This window comes from Etheostoma cragini, chromosome 22, assembly GCF_013103735.1.
Source record: "Etheostoma cragini isolate CJK2018 chromosome 22, CSU_Ecrag_1.0, whole genome shotgun sequence".
Lineage (NCBI taxonomy): Eukaryota > Metazoa > Chordata > Actinopteri > Perciformes > Percidae > Etheostoma > Etheostoma cragini.
The window spans coordinates 1,921,541-1,939,341 of NC_048428.1; the positions used below are offsets into that span (position 1 = coordinate 1,921,541).

General features: G+C 43.7%; 1 long non-coding RNA gene across 1 annotated transcript; it reads left to right on the top strand.

Moving 5' to 3' along the window:
* The first annotated feature begins 6,771 nt into the window (after window positions 1-6,771).
* On the top strand, window positions 6,772-16,644 carry LOC117937931. The gene is made up of 3 exons (XR_004655286.1): window positions 6,772-6,861; window positions 16,573-16,578; window positions 16,634-16,644. It is a non-coding gene; the product is annotated as an uncharacterized LOC117937931 (long non-coding RNA).
* Window positions 16,645-17,801: the final 1,157 nt, after the last annotated feature.

Consider the following 17,801-nt stretch of genomic DNA (forward strand, 5'->3'; position numbering starts at 1 on the left):
CATATATATAATACACACACACACATAATTGAAGGGCAGGTCTTGGTGTGGCCATAGTAGGAAAAATACATTTCTGTGCATTTCTACCTTATAGTACAAATTGCTTTAGAATTTGACTGACACACACACACACACACACACACACACACACACACACACACACACACACACACACACACACACACAGCTTAGGATCTAGAAGGAAGGCTCATCGTCACACCGCACTGTGAGATAACTGAAGAGAAGTCAGGGCACTATGGGTAATGCTGCTGATAAATAGCATTCAGCAGACATTAAGGCACTGTGATTATCTCTCCTGCACCGCGCCTCTCTCTCCCGCTATGCTAATTATTGTGTTGTCGCTCTGAGGGTTATTTCTTTTTCTTCTCTTTTTCCCCCAACATCTCTCGTCGACACGACTTTCTCTCTCCCTGGATCTGATATCACTTTGTTATCGAATCATCAAAACTGGCTTTTATCAGCTCAATCGCTGATGATTAAGTGAAGCAATAGCTGATGACTGACGACGATAGCATTAGTTCAGATGTCTGCTGCTGACAGATCGCTGGGAGTTGTGCTTGATGTTTCCATCAGAATGATAAATGCAAAGATTAATTGGATTTGCTTTGACTTACATGTGTTAAATTGCCAACCGACGGCTGATCAAACAGGTGTCAAATCTGCCGAGAAGTACAGTAGTCGGAGAGTCTTTTTTAAAATCAAAGAAATAATGAGTGTGTTACAAAGCTACAATGTCACAAGAGACTTCAGAGTCTAGTAGCTATTAGACAAGTCGGTGTTATTCTTTCGTTCGCAGCTGTCCCATATTTCATGTTGTCAGTTGGAGTGATGCACAGAAATGAGTCTGGCAACATTATTTCCCCACAACTAATGGCACCGGAGCCATGACAGGTCGATTATAGCTGCAGCAACCGCATGAAGGACATCCCTGGGAAGGTTGGAACAGACAGATGTTTTACGGACAAACATTGCTTCAATCAGTATTTAGGCACAGCAAATACATTGCCATCCTAATTTTCATAAATTTCCATCTGTCCCCCTCGAGCAAAAATGTGTTGGTAATATTGCGAGATTGAGCAGAATCCCTGGTTTCCATGGAGTCCGTGGTTTCAGACAGTGGTAGATAAAAGCAGGCTTCTCATTTTTATTTTCTGTATTTTGTAGTTTTACATTCTGAGAACTTACTTTTGTTATTTTATTTGTATTATGGTCAAACCTTAATATCAATGGCCTCAGCCTACATGGGGCGCATGCTCTTACTGGGTGAGCCAGAGGCCGCCCCCACATCACTTACTTACATTGCAATATTTTTTGTACTTTACTTTACAATACTGCTTATATATATGCCACTTTGCATTTATTAAGTACTTTTTACACATCAACTGTTTGTTGGTTTTTGCTTTTTACTTTGGAAAAACAGCTGCTGTAACAAGGGAATTCCCCATTGCGGGATGAATAAAGTATTATCTAATGTCTACTGTACATGGCAGGGCTTTAGTCAAGACCCCCTTTGTCAAGTCCAAGACTAAACCAAGTCCAAAGAGGTTCGAGTCCAAGACAAGACAGAGTCCAAAAAGGTTTGAATCCAAGTCAAGACAGAGTCCAGGACAGAAAAAAGGTCTTATGCATGACAGTTTTAAGACATCACTTTCCCTCCAATATTATTATCAACATAATAAAGAGACCTGGACTCAGTCAAGACCAAAAGCCACATTGGGCAAGACCAGTGGCCGAGACAGGTCCAAGTCCAAATACTAGCAAGTCCGAGACCATAGAAAAACGGTCTCAAGTCCGGACTCAAGTCCAAGACCGGACTAGAGTACTACAACCCTGGTACATGGTGACTGCTGATTTGTTGGCTGAAATGACGATAGTCTTAGTTCTTTGTCTGTTATAAAGAGAAGTCTGTCAGCTGGAGCTTGCTAGCTCATGAAGCTAACCTTGGCTCCATGAGTTGGAAACACTGTTTCAGGGTTTTAATGTTCCAAGATGACACGATTTAAAACTAGAACATGTGGAGCAACCTGGTGGTGTAGGGTGCAAGCGGGAGTCCGGTCACATGTCATGCCCTCTCTCGTCCCTTCCATTCCTGGCTGTCTCTCTTCTTAGATCTTAGATGATGTCAGAACATCATCTAAAAATAGCATTTGTGCTAAAATTTACCAGTTGATTTAAATAAAGAAACATCACTGTTATTGCAGGTATGCAATGTAGAGTCAGTTAAGTATGATAAGGAAAAGTGTAAGACAGTAAACCTTTTGGGACAAAATCTAAGGTTTTGTCTTCACACTCAATAGGCTCAAACGGTTTGTCACAAACACGCAAAATTCGCAAAATGTGCGCATTTTCAAAGCTACATTGTGTAACGTTTGTAGTTATTCATTTTCAAAATCTGTGTTGCACGTTCACCAACTTGTCCTTATTTATGAATACTGACCACCACATACCGTACGTCTGCACTCAAGCCATAACAATATAAGGAATGACACCTAGACTTAAAATAGATAAAGCCTCCCTGAGTCAATAAATCAGATTATTAAAAATCTAAAGTGTACTAACTCAAACATTTTCCATTGAGCACTGAAAACATGCAGTAATGACATCCATACCAAAGTTATGGACCAGTGCTCAAATAAGCCTACCAGAAAAGTTACTGAATTGGAAATGAGAAAAAGTGGATAGAAATACAGAGAAAATGTGTGTGTGTGTGTTAGGTATAATCGTGTGGAAATTGGATGCCAGGCTTTGTAGATCCCCATACCTTGATAACGCACACTCGAGCCGCGTGTCATAAACACATGCTCACAAGTTGTGACAGTTCAAAATGAGAAAACACTGAACTCTAACTTCGACCAAAACAAACCTGCCAAAAAACGATTTGGATTTAAAGCTGCAGAAACTCAACGCTCCAATCCGATGAGTGGCAGGACCTGTGAAACACTCGCCTTATTGACTTCTCCTGAGTCTACATGTGACAACGCGGCTGTCAGTATGAGACAAGGCAACATTCTATATCCCACCAGAGGCGAGCCGGATCTTCGATGCCAAACGTCTTGAAATGAGCTCCGGCGACAAGCGAGCCCACCCCCCTGGTTGTTTCAATCACAGTCTCAGGCACAGTACCCTCTCTCCCGGGGGGCCTGTTCTTCCTTGGTGTTGGAAAATAAAGACACGTGAAAGGCTACTGGCGCTGCTTTCTGAGGAAGGTGGTAAATGAACGCCGGTGGCGCTGGGAGCGCTGGCAAGGATTTGTCTCGCTGGCCCAACACGGCGGTTCTGATCCGGCCTTAAGGGAGCTGCAGCTCAAGGCGGGATGGCACGGGAGAGCTGACACTTAACATGGACAGGGGCAGGATGGGGCAGACAGGGAAGGTCACAAGGTCCCCCTGGAAGTGTGTAGGTGTGTGTGTGTGTGTGTGTGTAGCAAGAAAGAGCTAACGTCACTGGCAGAGGAGAGGGTTTGAGATTATACTGAACACACAGTGTGTTTGTGTGCATGCACTGTATTGTGCATGGTAAAGAGAGGAGAGACTGTGTGTGTGTGTGTGTGTGAAGAGGTAATAGAAGCTGACAATACTGAGGTGCGTCCCCCAACTCTGAGTGGACTGACAAGGACATGTGACAGCATCCAGGCCAGCTCAACTGTCAGCGCCACTCACTGAAGAGCCACACTGATGACAGCAGACAGCGGCCAAACACCACCTCTCATAGAACACACTAAACACACACACTTATGTTTTTTATATTTACAGCCTCCCATCAGACCAAATCTAATCTCTATGATGACAAAACGTCCACTTGCTACTGCCCGTCGCTTCTTTCTGTGCTTCTAACCAGAGTTGGATTTTTAAAGCTTTTCAAGACGCGTTTGCTCAAGTATGGAGACACATCTTCTCACACAGAGGAAGGCACGCGTGTAACAGTCACTGCAGACGTAATGTGCTGTGTTTAGCATAAACAGAAGGATGACAGGGCAAACAGCATGAGCAAGTGATGGCCTACCATGGCTGAAGTAGACAGAGAATTTAAAAATGAATTGACAAAATACCCCCCAAAAAATAGCTGTTTCCGCCTCTCAAATGGGACTTTTCTCTGTTTTACAGCATTGCAACTTGAATATGTTTGGGTTTTGGATCTTGTGGATAGAAAGAAAAATAACGGATGAAAAATGAGTAAGAAATTGTGATGGGCATATTCATATTTCCTGACAACTCATAGAAAAATTAATCATCAAACTTTTGCTAATAAATAATCAAAAATGCAAAACAAATGTAGTTCTGATAGTATGAGCTAAAAGCATACTACATACTGTTTTTAACTCCCTATTAATTGTAGCCCTTTGAGATCTCCTTGTGAAATGTAAAGGGCATTATAAATAAAATGTATTATTATTATTATAAGAAAAGCTCATTGTGGGACTCGTTCTAGTGACAGACATTCTGTAGCAAGGCTGAATTTTGGGATAGAGACTTCGGATACAGTATTAGGGGACCACTAAGGTCTATATAAAAGAGACTTCAGACACAGTATTATGGGACCACTAAGGTCTATATAAAGAGACTTCAGATACAGTATTAGGGACCACTAAGGTCTATATAAAAGAGACTTCAGATACAGTATTAGGGGACCACTAAGGTCTATATAAAAGAGATTTCAGATACAGTATTAGGGACCACTAAGGTCTATATAAAAGAGACTTCAGATACAGTATTAGGGGACCACTAAGCTCTATATATAGATACTTCAGATACAGTATTAGGGGACCACTAAGGTCTATATAAAAGCATCCAAAGAGCTCCATGTCATTGGATCTTTGACGCAAATTTGTTAACTTTAGCCACCATGAGCTAATGGCCATACTAGACCAAGGAAGGCTGCAGCAGTAAAACAGTGTCAGGTTTTATTGCTAGTGTGTGTGTGTCGTATGGGGGCCAGCTGCTGGGTCTAGCTGTGTACTGCGAGGTCACTACACATCCTGACAGTCAGACTCAGCCAAATGCGATGAGCGTGGAGGGTGAGAGAACAGGGAGCGCCACTTCTTAACACCATGGCGACAGATGTGAGCACCTATGACGACAGAGCTTACCCTTGTGTTTGGACTTCAGGCATCAGTTTAAGAAAGATCATCACAGAAATTACAGTCAAAAAGCTGTTCCCTGCTTGACAATCCTCCACAGAATTTGAAATGTTAATGTAGCAAGTATTTAACAGTCTTTGGTGTCTGGTGCATGCACCAGAGATGAGTTTTTATTTCACATCACCCACCCCTCCTTCCGCTCAAGAGAAAAAAAAATATACAATTTAGCTGCCACTTGATTATGATTGCATTTACCAATCTGATGGGATTCTTAACGAAAGCAAAGCCAGTCGGGTTTCTGTTTCATGTGTTTTCAGGCACTCCGCAGGGGATCTCCAGCTGAGAGACGGTATCTGATGACAACGCATACACAGATCCACACACACACACACACACACACACACACACACACACACACACACATTTCCATACACGTGTGTGCATGTATAAATGCACACATATCCAGGCAATAACATATATAGCGATATAGGTGATAATCATGACTGGAATAACAGAGTGTTTTCAGAGATGCAGGGTTAATTGTGCCACTGCCACTTGAAAGTCAGCAGGTTGCTGAGCTAATTAATGGAGCATGACCGCTGTCCTCTGGTATATCCCCCCCCACACACACACACACACACACACACACACACACACACACACACACAGATTCACACAACTTTCAGGGAAGTGTGTGTATGTGTCTGTGGGGTAATCAAGTGACATGCAGCTGCACACTCACTGCAACACCAGCCTCGATTGGCACCCACCCACCCCACACCCACACATGCGGGAACATTCATTCTGCACACACCCACACAGTCCCATTCCAAGAAGCACACACATGCACAGCAGCAAACAATCACTTCCCATTATTAGCTGACATGCAGCCATGGCTGTAGGAGCGGCGAGGCTGGGTGGAACCCCGTCCACCGCTGGATCACCACTTTTTTAGTCTAACGTACCCTCAAATAGTCCTTTATTGACCCCACCCGTCTGGGACTTTTAACCATTTCTCTATCACTTTTGCCTATGCCTGCACTCTGAGGAAATTACCTAATTGCGATTAATTTGACTGATGTTGCTTTTGTGACATGATTCACAATATTTGAGGGAATCACTTTTGTATAGGTATTTTCTCTGATTATTTACACTGAAAAATATTAAAATCTAAAAAAATTAAATTGATTTATGATGTAATTTTTACAAGGATCTGTTCAAAACAAAGATGTTTTCTTTAGACTGTAGGCCGAGACGTCTCTGCATACCCCACAGTACTTCAGAACGGTCTGACACATATTTTGCCTTTAACAAAAAAGGGGCCCCACCTGCAATTTGGATATTGCAGTACTCCATATTAATCCATATTAATTGTGTAGCCCTACTTTTGACCATCCAGTGAAGTATTTTTCCACTTTTAGCTAGCTTTTTGGACATGTAAATATTACTTTCAACTGTTTGTTTATTACTTTTAGCTAACTACGTCTTCCATGTATCCATTACTTTTAACTCACCATTTCTACCGTTCATCCATTGCCTTTAGCTAACTATTTATGCAGTCATCTGTTACTGTAGCTAACCCTTTGAACTGTTATCCATTACTTCTAGCTAACTATCTTGACTTCCCTAGTAGCTTGCTAACTATAAATGCATTTTTATGTGCTGTAACCAAGAGGCAACCTCCGCTACTGAAAGATGAAGCCAATGCGGAAGTGCCAAAAGCTGCAGTTCGTCCAGTGGCCACTTGAGGCTGGCTCCAAAAGGTCTATTGGGACCCCATATGTTAAAATCAAGGGGGTAAGCGGACGTCCATGAAGCTTAGCTCCCATATTTCTCTACCATCCCAGAATGCTTGGACTAGCCAGACCCTCCCCCGCAGCGCTGGGGAAGAAGGTCTGACAGTGCGAGACTACTGTGACAATAATTTGATTTAAGATCGGCATAATATGTATCAATCTGTAATCCAATCTGGATTCAATAATTTTTCATTCATGCAAAAAATGTCCATGCACTTTGCTGATAAAATTATAATTTCTATTTTTAAGCTACCCCACAATCTTTTCACATAGCACCCCGTGGGGTATTAGTACCCCTAGATAGGAATCCAAGCAGTACACCATGGTGAATCTTCAGTCTACAAGAAAGCTACGTTAAAGTAACGGAACGCATTCGGTTATGGCACTAACTGACAGACATCAAGTCTTATGGTTGAAGCAGAGTTCCACAAACACCATCCGATGCTCCTTTGAGGCAGCACGTGTCTCCACAATCCTTGAACCAAGTCACCCATGCTCATCCAAGAGGCACTTGTGGTCATAAGACCAGTGCTTTAATTCCAGCGCACTCCGGTCCATTACAGAGTACACAAAAACATTTGCACACACATCCAGTATAATAACCCTGACGTGTGTGTGTGTGTGTGATAAGAAGCAGGGAGGGGGCAGGGGTCAATGTCAGAGGCTGGTATCCTTGTGGTGTGATGAGCGGGCGGGCTGCTGACACAACGATGATTATACAGGACTAGCTTGACCTGGACCAACACCACGGAAAAGAACAGACACAGTCACACACACGCACATGGTTTTTTCACCGCGAGAGGTATAAAATGGAACAAATAGCAGGTTGGGAAACATACCAGGGCCAGATGGGACAAAGCATCACATACACCTGTTCAAACAACCCAACCTGTCGGCAGACAAAAGCCTGCGGTGCCTGACATGAATAGCACCCTTGTTTTCCATCATCAGGACACACTGTCATTATGAATCACTGGAAATGAGCATTAAACAGGGAAGTCTCTGTAATGCCCATTAGCGTGATATTAGATTGTAGCTGAATGTCTGTGATTGCGGGTTTAGGCCAGACTGCACAGACAGTGTACAAAAGTGTGTGCAAAATCAGGCTCACTTCGTCCTGCGTTTGCCGAAATTATGATGAACTGGTCCTTTAAAACAGTGGTTCCTGCCTTTCAAGAAACCTCACGGGTGGGGCGGGGGGCTTTCCCTCCAGCGAAGTGACTATCTGACACCAACCCAGTTTCCAAATGACTATAATTTTGCTTTTAAGCTGACCCAGAATCATAATTCATTATCAGAAACGCTGAGAGAGAATGAATCGGGGACTCCGAAAAATTACTTATAAAAGCCATCAGTGGTCTGACAAGGGTAGTAAATCTTGGCTTGCACTCAGGTGTGACTGCATTGTGCGAATCAGGTGTTAAATTTGGAATTAGCTGCTTGCTGGCTAACAACACATACATCACACTAATGCAGTTCTGTCATTGCTGTGCTCGCCCTTAATCAGGGCGCATCTGTGTTCTGATGAGGCGCCTCAGCTCTCTATGATGATAACACACACACACACACACACACACACACACACACACAGAGAGAGGAAGTCCCCAGAAACCTTATGTTTGCATTGGACTCTGCTGTATCGTTAGCAGATCTGTGCAACAGACAAGTCTGTTGTCTCACAGGTTTTTAAAGATTATTTTTGGCGCATCTTAGGCCTTTATGTGTATAGGACAGGTGAAGACATGAAAGGGGGGGGGGGGGGTGACATGCAGCAAAGGGCCACAGGTCGGAGTCGAACCCGGGCCCGCTCTGTCGCGGCGTAGCTTCGCCTTTTTTGTAGCTCCGTGTCCTCTAATGCAGGGATCTTCAGTGGGGCCCCCAGGGGGAACTCAAAGTTACTGCACTAGGGGGCCATCAAATCTTTGAATTTTTGTAAGTAAAAAAATAATTGAAAAATTAAATTGTCCAGTTTTTACTTGCAGTTTTTAAATAAATCAGGTACATATGTGTGTGTGTGTTAAGTGGTGAATGTGTATATGAACTGCTACCTCCTCTGTCAGCTCTAGCCACAAATAGAGAGTAAGAGGAGAAATCAGACCAATCACAACCGCTGGTCAGTCTGATGTCATGCTGCCTGAGCTCATTACTATTCATGAGCTGGGTAAAGGCTGCCGATAGCCAGGCTCTCATTGGCTAGCTGTAAGCCAATCAAGCAGCTTAGCTTGTTGAATATGAAATGAGAACTGAGTCTTCCTGCAGGCTTTCTATACCACGCTAGAAAGGCTTGAAACAAGGTAACCACGGTAACCAAGTTACAGAGTCCGAGGTAGAACTTCAGACAGTACCACACAGTAATGAAATACATGTGTCAGGGCATCTTCAACATAAATCCAACATATTATTAGCAAATATAAATCAGTTTAATAGTGAAAAAATAGACATTAATGCTAGGTAGGCCCTTTAGGTAGGGTAGTCACTAAGGCCATCACAGATACAGTTCATCCTCAGTGCGCCACATTTATGTTGTTTAACATTATAACATGATTTATGAAAACATGTCAATTATAATTTAATAGTGTAGTATTCTGTAAACTAAAAATGTATGAAAAACTTCAGGTTGCCCACATGTTGTTGTAGGCCCAGTTTAACATGCAACTCAATTTTATACAATATATGCAGTGGGGGGGGGGCGGTGGATCTGGGTTTACTGGAGTTCATTCACCATTGTCATTCAGCGTCACAGATTGCTGTTGAGTCTAACGCTGAGAGGGCAGAGGGAGTGTGACATCGAGGACACAAAAATAAAATAAAAAAAGTCCTCATATCTGTGAAATTTGCATGTAAGCCAACTCCACTTCTCAAAAAAAAAAAAAAGAAAAAAAAAATTCATTCAGTTCATTTTTATGAACCAGAATCAAAAGGAAGAATTGGAATCAGAATGGTTGAAATTAAAAGGATGCCCAACTTTAGTGCTATAGCGGTCATGATTGCAGTGTGGAGGGGAGGCTGAACCTTGTATCGGACTATAAAAAAGCAAGACCCCAGGGCTTTTCATTTTTACTCAACCGGGATTTAAAGCTTAAAATGTCAACGGAACCATCATTTTGGCATAGTCCAAATTACACGTGAGTAATTGGGTTGAAATAAAGGCAACATTCCAAATGATGTGTCTTGTTTATTGAGCATTCCAGCTGCTGTCTTTTTTTTCTTCTATTTTTTTAAAGCAGGAGCTACTAAATGAGCAGTTTTTACCGCTAGAATTGAAAAAGTGAAAAGGGCTCAGGCACGGAAAAATTTTAAAATACAAAACTGAAACAGTGAATCTGCCAGCAAGCAGAAAATGACAACATGTTACAGGGACATGATTGTTTTACAGGTGCATTTTGCATATGGCTGTGTCTACAAAAGAGCTAATTATTTTTGATGTCCTTATTAAATCTTTTACTGGGAATCTTTCAAGGAAATGACAAAATACAATGGAACCTCTACCATGTCCAAAGACGAAAATACTAAGCTACACCAAACTCAGCTAATAAGCAGGTTATGAATGTTCAGACCTGTAGCGTCTCCAATCCCTCATAGTTTGGGCCCTTCTTCAGCAACTCAAAACAAGTCTTTTTCACTTCATCGGGGGTATAGCGGTTTGAAGCGATGTTAAAACTGGGTTTTTATCACAAGTGCCTCTCCCAAATGACTGTCTTTGATGTCTGGTACGGGACTTTTTCTCTCTAAGCACAGCTTTGTGATTCATGTCATTCAAAAAGCGCCTTTTATTTTGTTGCAGCAGGAGGTGTGCCACAGAAATTTGTTTGTACAACTCGCGTCTGATTTAGTCTATATGGTGCAACAATGCTGGGACCTAGGTTCTGTTCAAAGGTTATACAAAGGCCAAAAAAGGAATTGGATTTCCACTAATGGAAACATGGGAGTCATGTGTTGAGTCTGTCCCAGAGAGTCTCCAGCCCATGGATACAAACAAAACAAGGCCAGCAAGCCAGTTTCTGACCTGGATATCCTTTATTTTCACTGATGGGTGGGGGGGGGGGGGGGCATAGTACAATTGGCAAGTATAACGGGTGTCAAAATAAGTTTTGCTTGGCTCTGCGATGGATTCCCTGAAAAACTATTCAGTTTACATTCTGTGTTTGCAGGGCACAAAATGAGAACCTCCAATGACAAAGAGTCCTTCATTTCATAGAGCCGATCCTATCACCCCTCAATAGATTGGAGCCTGGCAAATATTCATCGTTCAGTATTTATCATTTTGAGGTTCATAATTTGTATTTAAAGGTTATATCCCGACTAGGTTTCCATGGTTTCATTTTCAAAAACACCATGCACACATTGCTTGACCTCCTCTTTTCACCCTGTGTGTTGAGCTCTCTGTTTTAACTACAGAGTGAGACATCTTACATCTGTTCCATCTTTGTTGGAAGTCGCACATGCTCAGTATCTAGGTAAGACTACTAGCCAGTCAGAAGCAGAGCATGAGGGCGTACCCTTACAGTACCTAGGTGAGGACTACTAGCCAGCCAGAAGCAGAGCATGAGGGTGTGCCCTGAAAGTACCCAGTCTTCTACTTGAACCAATTACAATCATCTAGGGCGGCGCAACGCTCTGGACGCAGTGCCGCTAATGTGCATGGTACCGGTAACGGTATCGATACTTGCAATTCAATACCGGTTCCTGAGCGATGCGTTATTCAAAACCAATTTCATATGTGACGCACACTGTAGTCAAGCCCCTCAAAATGCAACACACACGTGTAACGTAGTGCGTTTTCCCTCCATGTCTCCTCAATGTGGAACGTTAGACAGCCAATCACAAGCATTATTAGATCTCGGTACAAAAGCATTGGCTCACGGTCGGTGCCTACAAAGTATCCAAGTCGGGTACCCAGCCCTAAATGTTACCCACATCCCTTCAACTTCATCCCACAAAAGAAATCTACTCCAAACGTCATTCGCCGCATTATTATGCTACACATCCGTATGCACCAACTGCCAGCAGTGTCACACCTGACCCTGGGACGGCTCCGTCTGTGACCGGTTTGCACCGGTTCATCCTGGGGATTATCAGCTATCAGCCGCTGACTTTTCCGCCGAGGCCGGCTCTCAACTCATCTGCTCCTGAGCAGCGCTCCACTGCCCGTCATAATTGAGGCCGATACCATTCCCCCATGGCTGCGTCTTACAGTGCTCCCATCCCCACCCCAACCCTTTCCCCCCTCCCATCCCTCTGTCCTCCTCTGTGTGCCTTATCTCCCCAAAACCTCCCCGGGCTAGGCTAGAAGTAAGCAGCAGACTGGGGTTTGTAGTTTCTTTTTGACCCACAGCCTAATCATTAACACTGAACACGGCTTGGAATAAGAGTTAATAAACACAGCTGTGTTAGACATTGTGACACCCATGTAATGTGTTTGACAATGTTATTAAATTGGGGAGACCTTTGTCAAGATATTGCAAAGAACGTTGCCGCCCTTTACCAGAAATCAAAGTCACCCTCCGTCAGAGGGAGGAAGGAAGCGAGATGAACTTTCAAAGGCTCAGACTGCGGGTTGACAGTTTTTCCTCCTTTGATCGGCGGCAATGTCAGACAGAAGACTCGCTCTCTGAGGCGCCTGGGAAGGTGAGAACAGCTGACGAGCAGGAACAAGGGCCTTGCGCTCGTCTATTAGGGAAAACCTAACGATGAATCCTCCGCATTTATGCACACAGGCGAGACAAGAATGGAAACCAAAGATCTTCACTGGGAACAACAGATAAAGACGCTAAAGCATAAGCATTCACATTCCGGTCAACACATGAGCCCGTAACCATAGCATTTCACTTTTATGCCCGTACAGCATATTATGTCCATGCGTCAGTGCAACCTTCATATTGAAAAGCGTGTGCTCTCAGGAGTAAAAAGGTAACTAGGTCATCTGTGCAGAACAGGCCTCTATTCAAATGTTAAATCACCTTGCAAAAGGAATGAGCCATTCCTTTGCGTATTGCTGAAATGATGGCCGCAATAATACCTGGCGGTTAAAATGAACCATCCGAACGACACGCTCTGACCCAGAATCTGCAGCCAAGCTCACAAAACGCAGAGGAAGAAAAGCGCTGGTGACTTTCCTCTGTTATATGCAACACCTCTGCATGCAAAAAGAGACACAATGTAATAAAGTTGAACCAATAATCATGCACCACAAGACAAGCGCGCTTCCTGCCGCCGACGCTCATTTTTGACCCAATTCCTCAACAAGTGATTCAATGTCATCTTCCTGGCAGGGTAATACAGCTTAGTCTGCTTGTAACAATACCCAGACTAAGTAATGATGTTCGCCCGGTAACTAACAAAGCCATTCAGCTCGACAAACTTCTTAGACGAGACAGCATCATTATGTACAAATCAGCCATGAAATGGGATCTAACAGCACTTGATCCATTCGGCTGCATGACAGAGACATGAGGGAATGGAGTTCAGGGTCAGCGATTAAGTTCACAGTCAGAGGAAGAAGCTATAGTAGCAGACATTGTTGGTATTTTTCACAGTTTTTTTAATTCAATTCAATTTTATTCAGAGGCCAACCAATACAGGATTTTTAAGGCTGATAACGAAACATTTGTGTATTTAAAAATCCATTATTCCGATATGACGGCTTTAAAAAAAACATGAACACATTTCCCTAACATTAGTTATTTGTAGTGAATAAATTCTCACTAAAATAATATAATAATTTGTTTTATTGTCACACCAGAACAGAGGAACATCAAACTATATTAAAGTTCTGATAAATAAAATGTATAAAAATACAAGCTTAAGATATGAAACTTAAAGTCCTTTAAACAAAAACATAATAAAAAAAATAATCAGTGTTGCCAACAGCGCCCTCTGGTGGACAGACTATGCAACACTATCTGATCATTTATCGCGATATTCTCCGATATCGCATATTCTACTCATTGGGCCATTGGAGAGCTAACTTGCTTTTTGGACACCCAGCTCGGCCTCGGTAAGGTTAAGGATCACGTTGCGTAACACAGCTTTTGGCTCTCAATGTGCGCCACAGAGGTAGAAGGAGTGAGGAAGGGTGGGAGGCAGGAGTGTGATCCACCACCAGAATGCTTCGCCGCTCCTCTGCGGCGTTAGTGGGCTAGTCAGTGGGCGCGGGGGAAGACAGATTACCAGAGGAATGACTGGAGAGTAAGGAGAGCTTCCCATTCCCAGCCTCCTCCAGATGGACATAATTAAACCATTAGCGGGCGAGTGGGGGCTGATGACTCCATCAGGACCCATTTTGGGCTTAAATAAATGGCGGAAAATAAAGCTGCGTTCAAAATTACAGCCCGCTTGTTCACGCGCTGTTTACCAGCAGCGTGTAAGAAACCAAAGGAAAAAAAAGACAGGGTGGGCTGTTTTTCCATATTCATCTGTTGTTGTTTTGTCTTTTTTGCCTACTTTGTTTTTTATTCCATGACGGAAGGACTTTTTTTTTATCTTTGAGGAACTTAAGCAGCCATTACGGTCTTAAACGAGGGTGATGATTTAAGATGAAACACCCAGGGATGAGACCTGATGGACTCTCACTCTCTCACTCTCCGGTCTAGTTTATCTGTCCTCAGCTGTCCCATATATCTGTGCACAGAGAGGCTGGTGGAGGGAATCAGGCCCGCCATCATTCACTCTGTCCAAGTCTCTAGGAGCCTCTGCGACACCCACAAGTGCAATCACTGCCACAATGGCGTGCATTTACACCCTTTATCTGATCCCTTATAGCGGCCGCTTCATGGTAAGACGTCCATCTGTAGCGGGTGTAGGAAATGGGTGGACGCAGACAGAAAAGGAGAGATTTTCCATCAACGGCTGCTAGGAGAGTGCATTTTATCAAAGCGGTGACCTGAGTTATTTTTTTTAAATTTTATCCTTACCATCTGACTTCAGGGGCATTATTCAGACACTTTGCCGGATAAGAAAAATAAACATGAAATAGCTAAGATGAAAAGAACCCCGCAGTGCCTGCAGGAATTCATCACCCTGTGAGAATGAAATAATGGCTGATCGTAAATTCTCCCCGATCACAGCAAAACGTTACATATATCTCAAAAAGGCAATTTGTTGTGAGCTGATCTCCAAGATGTCAGCACCGCCTTGCACACAGCAGCAGCTGAATCATGGGAAATGTTGTTTTCCTTTCTCCCGGTCTAAATGACAGGGTGCCCTCCCCAGGTCACCGTGAAATTGAACCAGGAATTAGCTCTCCAGTGGAAAGAGCAAAGTGCAGCTATTTACCTGCCCCTCCAGGTCCTTCTATCTTTCCTCTTTTCTGCACCAACAGGTAATACAAAAGCAGCTGGGACTTTCTTTTTACTCTCATTTTTTCTGCCTCACCCCAATCTATCTTTCTCTCTCTCTGTACATCTCAAACATCCCTAGTGTTTCTCTCTGTCTTCTCCCTGACAATGAAATAAAGTGACACCAATCTCGGGGGTCCCTCGACGCCAAAAACACAGCTGTGTGGCTGTCCCACTTTCGTGCCATCGAACCCACCGCCTGCCAGTTAGTTCCACCGAAAACCCCTGCATTTTTCCTCCACCCTCTCGCTTTATTTTCTCTCACTCTCTTCTGTCACTCCCTTTACCGGAGGACGGCGGCGTCGAAGATAAGGGCTAAACAAAAAGTCAACGTTCCAGCGAACAGCTGTTCTGTATCGCTGCTCGCTCGCTCGCTCTGGTGCACCATTTTACGTTTGATTTCCCTGCCGGCGTCAGGGGGGACGCCACTTCGAGCTGCTATCGTGTGGCTACGCTGCAAGGCTTCCAAAACGCCCCTTGTTGAATTCAAAAACACAGCAGATGCGGCAGACAGCACTTTGTGATGTTACAAGGAGCACACGTCTGACATGAACGGCAAGGTTCTAACTGATATAACAGCTTACTTGGATTGCTGTCCATAGTGCAAGGCAGTGTCGGGTCTGTCCACGGGGGGTTGGGGGGGGGGGCTGTATTTTGCTTTAACTTTTAATGAAGACAGTGATTCCTTACTGATGCCTGGGTGGGGGGGGGTTAGGCGTTGGCATCAAACACAGAACAACAGGGATTAGCTATTTGACATGATGCTTGGATGAGACTACACAGTATCACGCTGATAATTACCCTCTCCAACAGATGTGGGGTCTAACAAACAAATATGAGCATCTTGGATGATCATTTTTTATCAAGTGTAGTTTCTCTCGTTTGACAATGTCTACAACATGCTAGGAGAATGCTTTGGATTGGTTTATTGGCATTTCTTTAACCCTCCTTTTGCCCTCGGGTCAAATTTGACCCCTTTAAAAATGTCTATATCTGAAATATGGGTTTCTTTTTAACCAAATTACCACAAAAAGATTGCCTGGATTCCTTACAACGCTCTTTGCAAATACAACTGATCACTTTCAATCCTCTGATCTTAACTATTAGTCAAAGTAATTCCTAATTTCTGCTTTTTTAACTCAAATATCAGGTAGAATTCTATATAAATGAGGGTTATTGACCATTAATTCCAAAAAGTAGTGTTAAACTAGTGGTGGTACGTATTTTTGTCTGTTTTTTTAGCCCGGGAGGACAACAAAAGGGTTAAACCAATCACAATCGGCATGGGCTTGGCTAAGCGCCAGGCGGAGCCACGGTCCCGCTGCAAAATAGCCTCGGGAAGGAAGTTGTTTTGGTGGAGTCAGCAGCACACTCTTCCTTCACATGTACACATCATTTGCCAGCATCCCATTAAAGAGGAATTCAGTCAAATTCAGGACTGCAACTAATGATTATTTTCATTGTCGATTAATCTGTCGAGCAAGCTGTATCATCAGAATTACATTAGATAAAAGAGGCAAGCCGCGGGCAAAATGTACTGAGCTCAGTGTTTTGTTTCCACATGCTCAGCAGTTACAGTTGCGGCTGAGTGTTAATTTTGACACACTGTCACAACAGCAGCAGACTCTCCCGAAAGGACCACAGGCATCGCCGAAGACCCAGAACCCCCACTCTGAAGCCCGACGACCAGCCATGCTGAGCACGTGTGGGGGAGATAGCTTCTGTCATGTTCAAGCTGAGAACCAGCAAGGAGAAGCCTTAGCCTTCTCCCTCCATCGCCCTCCCAACCCTCTAATAATCACTGACACTCGTCCCCTCCTCCTCGCTCATCTGACGCTTCAGCGAAACCAGCAATTGGCCTCAAATCAGCCAAACATAATCCCGCCATCCTCCTCGTTTTCCATCTACGGCGCCAACTTGTACGGGAAAGACAACAGGGGCAGAACAAAGGAGCTGGTAGACTCGCTGGTAGCCACTGTGCTTCCTCTCGTGTCAGAGAGGAGCGGTGTTTAGCACAGTCAACTAGCACCATGCTGTCTCTATTGTTCTGTGTAATTGCACTCAATGGACCTTGAGAAGTACACAGACTGCAGACGCCACTCCTCTCTGTTCTGACTGCTGTCTTCACGGACACTGAAAAAGTAACGCATCCATAGCAAGCCACATTTGAGCCGCCTTAAAAAAACAAAAACAATCTGTTGGCCTTTTTCCTTTGCACTCAGTCAGCCCTACTCCCTTCCTTTCCTGCAGTTCCTCTGCTCCGACGCTCCTCTTCATCCATCAAACTGTCGCTCTCTAAACTGGGAAAGCTCGTCACCCCGGTGCTTAACCCCTCTCCTCATCCTCTGCTCAACCATCCACCCTCCAACTCTCTTTCACCCGTCATTCCATTTCTTTCTGTCACACCTGCCCTGGATGGTTTTTATGGCTTTAGTCCCAATTTAATTCATTTTTGATACATGGGTGCCGTTTCGATTTGTATAGCAATTTTCGATTACTGCGATTCGGGTTTTCAGGAAGACTTCTAATAACCTCTCTCTGTTTGCCTAAAACTAATTAACATTAGTTTTA